The sequence below is a fragment of the Hibiscus syriacus genome, unplaced genomic scaffold (genome assembly GCF_006381635.1).
Source record: "Hibiscus syriacus cultivar Baekdansim isolate YM2019G1 unplaced genomic scaffold, ASM638163v2 tig00110303_pilon, whole genome shotgun sequence".
Lineage (NCBI taxonomy): Eukaryota > Viridiplantae > Streptophyta > Magnoliopsida > Malvales > Malvaceae > Hibiscus > Hibiscus syriacus.
Genome location: NW_024062672.1, coordinates 447,135 through 457,898, shown reverse-complemented (window position 1 = coordinate 457,898; position 10,764 = coordinate 447,135).

Here is a 10,764-nt window from a genome sequence, read left to right as displayed (position 1 = left end):
ATGAATTTGAGTTCCCCCATAGGTAATGAGAAAAACCTTGATGAGGTTCAGAATTGGCTTCCGATTGTACCAGATTCGTCCTTATTAAGGGATCCCGGTCGTCCAAAATCTACTCGAATTCATTGTGATATGGATATTCAGGAGATATCTAGAAAAACAAAAGATGTGGGCATTGTAGAAACCTAGGACCCCTAAGGAAAAAATGCCCATATCTTTTGTCATCAAGTAACAGTTGATGTTGTGATGATGTAATTATTGTTTATGAAATCTAAGTTTGTGTTATTTAATTTTCATTTACTTTCAATTAATGTCATTTTATCATCACCGAGTAATGTGCTACTCAAGTGAAAATTAAATAAAAACATTACAAACTAAATACAAAAAATACAATTCAAACAATAAAAATAACTAAAATAGAAACATTAAATGCATACGATATAATTCAAACTATTAAATAATAAAAACATTAACAAACAAAATAAATAAAAAGTCCATAATTAAATAAAAACTTTACAATTGTTGGTAAACAAACAAAATTAAATAAAAATATTACATATTAAACAACTCTATCAATGCTTACGTCTTGAATGTGTTTCGCAGGGCGATGACTGTCTGTGTTGATGAAGATTTCTTCGTATAACTTGTTCTTCCTCCTCACTCTCATCGTCATCATCAGAAGCATCTATATTTTGTTGATGAGGGACATATGATGATGTTGCACCTTTATAGAATAAGGACTCTGGAGGTGTATGGTTGACTATCCCACCGCTCATAGAAAACTGTAAAAATTGCAAAAACACCGACATCGATGAGTGTGAAAATTGCGCCAGAGGTGTCTATGTATGTGGTGCACCTTCATCCACCAAATAAACAACATATGAACCCACACTAGATCTACAAGCATGGAAGTATAATATCTGCCAAGAGGGGTAATAAAACCCTACGACAGTGGCATCTGAACCAGCTGCGGTGTCATATGACCTATCTACGATGTAATTTGATATGGAAGCGGTGGCGTCTAACCTAACTACGGTGGCATCTGAAATGGCTACGGTATCATCTGATACGGTTGTGATGCCATCTGAAACAGTTGTAGAATGTATACCGATGTAGATGGTGGTTATTGTGATGGTTCTGGTGTTGTAGGTGAGGATGACGCGGAAGCGCCTGCTCTCAGTTCATGAGTCAAGGGACGATGATGTTGTGATGGTGAACGTCTTTGTCGGCGTCGATGAATGCTCCCGCCTCGTGCTTCCTCAGAAAATAGGAACAATTTCCCGTTCGTGTTGAACTACTCATAATAATTACCGCAACCAAGTAATGATCCACATAAATGGGTTTCATACGGGGAATGCATCCACATCGATCCCCCCATATCATTATGTACTCGATATGCTTCAACAACCAATTGACTTCTTTTTTGCCTCATCTATCGATGATAGGCACATCGTCGAGATTCTTAGGTGCTTCCAGAATAGATTGTACGAAACCAAATTTATGGATCATGCGATCAGTAGGATGCCACTCTACAATAGCATAACATATCAGAGGGACCATCACTATCCATACATCTAATTGGCATCTCAAGTGATGTGGGATGCAAATCCTCATTTCTTCAGTAGAATAAGGAGCCCATTGAAACTAAAACAAATTATATATAATTCTTATCAAAATAATATTCTAATTATATAACGATAATTAAAAGTAAATAATAAAATTAAAATACATACCTCTGTACCATAGTCGATTTTTTTCCAATTCATCCGGTAAATCCCGATGATCTTTTCTTGCACTTGACCACTTATTCATGAAACAAATTCATTATATACTCAACAAAATTATTTATATACGAATTCAATATTGAATTTACCTCAACAATAGCAAGAACACCAACGTGTTTTTCACGACCGGACATAAAAAAGGCATGCAATACCACACCCTAGAAAAGAAATAGATATCTGCCGATAGCATTTTTTAATAATCAGTTGCTCGACACATTTCCTTATACATAAATGCTAAAACTGTAGAGCCCCAACTGAGTGCGCCAACAACGTGAAAATTTGTGAGGTGACGCAACCACATACAATGAACTTGGTTTCACGATTTGTTGGGCATCAGGATTCCTCCTATGAGCTGTAATATGCAAGCCCATGCATACATTTTAACTTGTTCCTTGTAGGCGTCACGACTCAAATGTTTAAAAGTTGTATCCAACCAATTTAACGGTATTCGACCACTGTTGAAATTAGGCGGGACACCTCCAAGATACTCCTCACAAAAAGAATGCCAATCACCATCCGTCACTCCAGAAATCACATCCCCCATCTACCGAAAGCCCCAAATATATGGAAACATCCTCCAACGTAATAGTGCACTCTCCACAAGGAAGATGAAACGTGTGTGTCTTTGGTCTCCACCTCTCAACTAGTGTAGAAATAAGGTTGGATTCAAGGTTACAGTGCCCTTCATTTTTCGCTACGTAACAGAATCCAACCTCGACTAAATACGGCCAAACACGAGTAGGTATCTCTAACTTAAAGTTATGAATAAATGGATCTAATATACATTCTCTCTCATAGTTTAATAAATAGTATACAAATTAAAATATAAACTAATACTAAAAAATTAAATAAATAAAACATTCACAATAATTAAAATAACAACACAATTTAAAATTATTACCATATCGGTAAAATGCCTCGAGATATGATTCCTATCTAAACGTAGCAACCACCTTCCATTTTATAACTGCAAAAAGTAATAAAAAATAGTATAAAAATTTAATAAAATAAGAATTTATTAAATAATTATAATATAATATAAAATATTTTACCTTCTTAATATAAAGATTAATAATAGGAAGAATGAGAGAATTTGATATTTGAGTGTGGTTTGAGGGTTGTGTTGAGTGTGGTATTTATAGGAAGCAGGGGGAGGCGGTTGGTAATCAATGTGGGAGACGGATAATTGTGGAATTAAAGGAAAGACACGGGTCATGATCTTACTGTTCAAATAAAAGAAAAATAATCGACAATCAAACGAGTTGAGTTAATTTACTTTAATTCAAATAATTTTGAATTTATATTATTTGATTTGTTAGTGATTTTCGATTCAAATCACTTTTAATTCGTGACATTATTAGTTAGAATTGAATAGATTAAAGACATAATATAAAAAAAACTCTTAACATTTGATTAAATAGTCATTTTGATTTATATATTTTTGAATATATTGGCTTCTTATTTTTATTTTAGAGTAAATGCATACTTTACAGACGTAACTATTTGAATCAATTGACAATATTCTTTAATCAATGACAGCTAGCACACACTCTACCTACCGTTCAAATATGTAATTTTTAGAAGAACAACAAATTTTTTAATCACTAAATGAGTTTAGTTGATGCAATTTTTAGGTTAGGTCAATGATGAGAAGGTAAGAAGTAAGAAGTAAGAAGCAGCCCAATCATGCACGACTCTCATCCATTTTGCTGTCATGCAAACAATTATATACCCAAAAGCATATCCGCATCAGACAAGTCATGAGATTTAGTAATCTCAAAAGCCTCATCCTTTTCCCATTTTAACAATGTTAGAATTGAGAGTTAATTAATTTGGACATAAATGGTTTCGGCGTCAAAAAACTTACATATACTTACCAATTTGGGTTGTTTGAGCTATGTCTTATATTTGGTATCCAACTGTCTTGTTTACCAAACATGTTAAATACCTTAAACAAAACTTTCAAGACCTAACACATGACAAATCTTGATTACGAAAAAATTAACTGACCCTATTCCCATATGTAATGGGGTGAGGGGGAGGTAAAGTAGTAGGCTGCTCCAAACGCCAGGTTGAGAGTAGCTTCCGTGGAAGACCTCCGGTAGTCAGAATTATGAATTGTCCACCGTGTGATATTGAGCTAGATTTTTGTACGGCCTATGATAGAATACTCCACAAAGGTGATGAATTATTAGCATCGCTGGAGGGCAATTACCTTTTGCTTTCCAACAAGGATGTCATTAGTTTGATTTATGGTAAAGCTTTTTGTACTCGTCTTTGATGCTCTAAAGCTACACTAAAATGTTGTCAACTTTCAGAATATTTGAGCATGAAATTATTTAAGCTCGAAATAATTTGAATAAATAATTTAAAATGATCAGAACCTGAATGACAAAACCTAGAATGACGTGACTTGAAAACTAGCTAGATTTAAATGATTCAAAGAATTTAAAACTAGATTTAACACAATCTGCCCAATCAACTCAGAAACTTCATTGTTGTCCATGTCTTACCCTGCATATCCCATCAATATCATCAAGGGAGTTTTATCAAAAGTTTAGATGGATCTATACTCCAGAGACACCCACACTTTCCACGGCATTGGTTTATAATCTGATTCAGCTGAATCAAAAATAGCTTTAAACCAGAAGTTTCAGCCAGCCCCGGTCTAGGCCGACTTGGCACTAAATAAACCGAATCAAGCATATGCATCGAGATCGAACTAATGAAACCTTTAGCAAATAAACAAATTCTGCATAACCGAACAAAACATACAGAAGTGCAATCAGATGGGGCTGTGCATGAAATCCAATGCTGTAAAGTTGGTTGCATCACAATACATACATACATGCATCTCCGGGAACATAGAAGTTGACATATTTCGAAACAAGCAGTAAAAACAATAAAAAGACAAAAAAATGCATGGAAAACAGTGAAAAGGAGCGACGAGAATAGCTGCGTAATACCGCATTTTATTACCATCAAATTGATGATGGTAAACTTTGATATCATGACTTTTTGATTTAAACGAAGAGCTACGATGGATGAATGACATGTAACCCCAAGGAAAGAGAGTCTCCGAAGAACCCTTTCCTTTTGGCATGGTATGGGGAGTTTATATAGAGTCTCTTAATGTGAGCTTCATGTCAAGGGTCATGATTACTAATTCTTAGTTGACAAATTGAATAGATATGATGTACGATAGCAAATTTTACTTTATCAAATTACGTGAGTTTTTAATAATCATGTCAAGAGAAAATAATTGGACAAGGATGTAAGCCCTGAGACTATGTTGAACATAAAAGATTCTTTGCATTAAGATTATAAGAGTTATTTGTGAAAAAGATCCGAAGGAGGTACAATACAATTAATATATACAATCCAACTTGACTTGAAGATAAAAAAAAGGGACAAAATAGATTTTTAGCTGTGTTTTTAGGTCTATAGCGATTTTTTAAGTGCCGCTAAAAACTTTTCCAATACTAGTAAAAACGCTACAAAAAACATCGGTAAAGCAACCGCCACAACAATTAGCGGTATTTACGAACAAAAAAACACCGTAAAAAGTCAAAACCTATAGTGGCATTTTGAAAACAAATGCCGCAAAAGATCAAGCTCTATCACAAACGTCGCTATATATTATGATATATAGCGGCATTTGTGGTCAAAATGCCGCAAAATTTGTAGGCCATTATTGGCATTTCCTTCACAAAACACCGCAAAGGAGTGTTGTTCTGGGGGCATTTGTTTACAAAAGGCTCTATGATTAATTGATTTTGCATATATTATTTTCTATTATATATTACCTAAATTTAATATCATGTAGCATTATTTAATTAACAAAAAATTTAATTATGACATAAATTATGTAAAAATTACATAACAAAAAAATAAATTAAAGTTTATAAACATTAAAATTAAATGTAATGTAATTTAACATTGTTCACTAGAATAAAAAAAACATTCTTCAAGTAACAATTTTAAGCATTAATCTAAAACTTCAGTCGATAAATACTCCATCTTCGAGTATTCAATTGGAGAAAGTAAATTAGCAACCTGCAAAAGGAAATGTGCTAATTAGTTCCAGAATATGTGCATCGAAATCAAATGATAGAAGAGATACGTGATTAACTTTTCTCCATCAACGTATGCAATTTTTTCCATCATAATTTACAACAATAATTCTATTTATGCATCGAATTTGAGATATGATTAAGCTCATTTACAGCATCTCTGAGACATCTTGACATAGTATTGAATTATAAAGAATGCTCTTCCACACATTAATCTAGAAACAACTTGAATTTCAGCTTACAATGAATTTTAACAGGGTTAACAACATGAATTCCTTGATCAAAATACTTCAAAAGAAATGGGAATCCACACTTCCCTTTGTCGTTGACGGAAGACCACACAAGGTTTACCTATTTCCGCGTATATCTTTCTTTTTTGACGAAGCTCCAAAAATGAGGCATACCCCAATTTTCTCTCCATTTCTTCAACTCATTCCCCTGTCTTGCTGAGTCTCTTCTTCTCACTCTTCACTACTCTTTTCCAGATTCAATGCTTTAAGCTCAACATCCAGCAGTAATGACCTAGAAATGTATTTTGAAGAAATATTTCTGGATTTGATTAAGCCACTTTGTTGGAATTCCATGGATACGTTACTTAGAACACACATCAAGCTTGAATTTTTGGTTCTTCTACTCCATAGGTTCTCTGAGAAAGCTTGTAATAAAAACCAGGAGGTTAAGTTTGATCCTAAGAAATCTTATTTTAGAAGAGATATTAATAACAATGGTTGTGTTAAGGTTATGGCAAGTAGAAGTGATCTTTTGGAGTTGGTTGGAGAAACTAAGAAGGAAAATTTAGATGTTGAGCTTCCTATATTTATTCCATCTAATTTTCTTTCTTTTCTTCTTAATAAAAACTTTTAGTACTCCTCATGAAAGATATTCAGTCCATCCGAATAGAAGTGAAATACGGTCCTAGGCTAAATTTTTTTGATCTTCTTGTTTGGTTTTTCTTTAAATCAAGGAATTGGTTATAAATATCAACATAGTAAAATCGCCAGGCTTAATCCGAGAGACTGGTGGTACTAGTTTACTTGGAATTGTATTGATCCGACATGTGGTTTTCGACGTCCTGTGAGCTCGTATTCTTTTTAATAAGTTCATGTTGATTATGGGACTGATATATCGTGAATGAATTAATTTGTTTTTACATATTTTGGAAATTTTACAGTTAAATTGTATTGAATTATATCTTTAGAAGACAATTCTGCCTGCACGCAACTCGAAAGGTATCATGACAGCGTAGTATAGTTGGAGCAGCTACTTAATCATGCCAAGATGCCTTTCGATTCGCAAAAGAGACTAAGAGATGAATGCGTTGTTTAGGATTTCATTATATTTGATCATCTGTTTGAAAATCTTTAAGCACAAGGATTAAACGAAGAAATTATTATATGCTATTTATACAAAATAATTCCAGCTTTGTTGGTGACTTTCAACAATGATACTTACTTCATCTTAGTAGTGTTTGCCAACTCTACGTTTCTAACCCCATTTTTTCTCACAAGCATTTCATCGAACATCCTGAGATGACCTGTATCTAAAATTACACCTTGAATCGTTGATGGTCCCGATAGTCCCTTGGTCGGGTCTTCTCTCAATTGACCCTTATTCAACTCAACACCTCCACATAATTCAAAGTTAGATTAGAATTTCCCATGCATCCCCGACTGAAAAGTTATGCTGGAAATGAGAAGAGAGAAACGAAAAAAAAAATCGAGATCGAAAAGAAATTTGGGGTTTAGAATGAAATTTAGGACTGTGTTGTAAGTTTAAAAAGTTGGGGGACCTAAATGCAAGTGCCTGAAAAGTTCAGTGACCATATTGCAAATATACTAACGGCAGTGTAACGGTGTCAAACAGTTGGGGACCATATTGCAAACATACTAAATGTTGGGTACCATATTGCAAACGGACTAAATGTTAGAGGATTGTATTGCAAGTTTTAAAAGTTAAGGGACCTAAATGAAAGTTTTAGAAAAGTTTAGTGACCATTACTATATTTTACCCTAAAATAAATTAAAGTTGTAATTTAACATTGTTCTTCAAGTGACAATTTAAATCATTAATCTGCAACTTCGGTCGATAAATACATCATCTTCCAGTATTAAATTGGAAAATGTAAATTAGCAACCTGCAAAAGGAAATGTGCTAATTAGTTCCGGAATATGTGCAGCAAAAAAAAATGATAGAAGAGATGCGTGATTAACTTTTCTCTATCAACGTATGCAATTTTTTCCATCATAATTTACAACAATAATTCTATTTATGCATCGAATTTGAGATATGATTAAGCTCATTTACAGCATCTCCGAGACATCTTGACATAGTACTGAATTATAAAGAATGCTCTTCCACACATTAATCTAGAAACAACTTGAAATTCAGCTTACAATGAATTTTAACAGGGTTAACAACATGAATTCCTTGATCAAAATACTCCAAGAGAAAAGGGAATCCACACTTCCCTTTGTCGTTGACGGCAGACCACACAAGCTTTACCTATTGCCGCGTATATCTTTCTTTTTTGACGAAGCTCCAAAAATAAGGCATACCCCAATTTTCTCTATATTTCTTTAACTCATTCCCCTGTCTTGCTGAGTCTCTTCTTCCCCCTCTTCACTACTCTTTTCCAGATTCAATGCTTTAAGCTCAACATCCAGCAGTAATGACCTAGAAATGTATTATGAAGAAATATTTCTGGATTTGAGTAAGCCACTTTGTTGGAATTCCATGGATACGATACTTAGAACGCACAGCAAGCTTGATTTTTTTTTCTTCTGTTGTGGAATTCGGGTTAATTTCTACCAATAATAACAAATTCACCTTTCAAACTATTATCTATGTAACTAGTGTGAAAACGATTGTACTAAAAATCACACCAAGGTAGATTCCCAGGAAAGAGGAGGGGTCACAATGGTCCTTCTTAAAACCCACTTTCCTTAGACAGAACTACCAAGAAAAGTAATTTTAATAGGACAATAATTAACAACAACTATACCCGACAATAGCTATTAAATAGACATAAAGAGAATACCAAAATTTAACGAGGTTATGCCAAAATTATGCCTACCTCCTCGAACACTACTAAAATAATATTTCACTAATAGAGGAAATATTACAAAGAGAAAGAAAGAATACAAATAGCCTTTAATATAGAAGAAGACTTATATTTGTGGGATGCTAAACTAAGGAGGAGGAGGGCTATATTTATAACAAAAGAATTTCCCCTCCTCCTTATACAAAACCAATGTGGGATATTTGCCAAAAACCAACAAATCTCCACCTTGGCAAATTCCACACACGTCTCTCAAAAAATCCAATCTTCAGTAGTGTCTACAAATTCATCTTTCAATTTGTATCAATATTGACCAAGTCTAAACAATGTTTAAACTTGACCGCGATTACCACTTTTGTCAACATATCAGCAGGATTCTCAGTGGTCCGAATCTTCTAGATTATGACTCCACAATCTTCTAGAATCTTTCGTACAAAGTGATATCGAACATCGATGTGCTTCGTCCTTGCATGGTAAACTTGGTTCTTTGCTAAATGAATAGCACTCTGACTGTCACAGTGCACTTTGATGTGCTTTTGTTCCATTCCCAATTCACCAAGCAACCCTTGAAGCCAAATTGCCTCCTTCACAGCCTTTGTAACTGCCATATACTCTGCCTCTGTAGTAGACAAAGCCACTGTTGACTGTAAGGTGGACTTCCAACTAACTGGTGTTTTTGCAAATGTAAACACATAACCAGTAGTTGCTCGATGCTTGTCCAAATTACCTGCATAGTCTGAATCACAATACCCAACTACACACTGACCATCTTGTTTGTCCTGCTGAAAGACCAAACCAACATCTACGGTGTTCAAAATATACCGCAGAATCCATTTCACAGCTTCCCAATGCTCCTTTCCAGGATCATGTATATACCTGCTCACAACCCCAACTGCCTGTGAAATATCGGGTCTCGTACACACCATTGCATACATTAAGCTACCAACAACACTTGCATACGGAACCTTTGACATGTATTCCCGTTCTACATCATCCTTAGGTGACATGGATGCACCGAGCTTGAAATGAGGAGCAAGAGGTGTACTAACTGGTTTTGACTTCTCATTCATGCCAAAATGTTTTAGTACCTTCCTCAGATATTCTTTCTGAGACAAACAATACCTCCCCAATTTCTTATCCCTTGATATCTCCATGCCTAGAATCTTCTTTGCTTCACCAAGATCCTTCATCTCAAACTCCCTGTTCAATTGAGTCTTTAGTTTCGCAATTTCTGTCTGACTCCTGGAAGCTATCAGCATATCATCAACATAAAGAAGAAGATATATATAGGATCCGTCTTGTAGCTTGCGTAAATACACACAATGATCATATTTGCTTCTTGTGTACTTCTGCCCTATCATAAACTTGTCAAATCGCTTGTACCACTGCCTTGGAGATTGCTTCAATCCGTATAGCAATTTTTCTAATTTGCACACCATCTCTTCTTTTTCAGCAACTTTGAATCCATCTGGCTGAGTCATGTAGATTTCCTCATCCAAGTCTCCATGTAAAAATGCAGTTTTTACATCCATCTGAACTAGTTCCAAATCCAACTGTGCTACCAAAGCCAACAAAATTCTGATGGAGGAATGTTTTACAACTGGAGAAAATACTTCATTATAATCAACTCCCTTCGTTTGAGCATAGCCTTTATCCACTAATCTTGCTTTGTAGCGGATGTTATTCTTGTCAAGAAATCCATCTTTCTTTGCATATACCCACTTGCACCAAATTGCCTTCTTTCCCTTCGGAAGACTAGCTAGTTTCCACATCTGATTCTTTTGAAGGGATTGCATTTCTTCATTCATGGCGATCCTCTACTTTTTATGTTCTGAACTTTGGACTGCTTCAT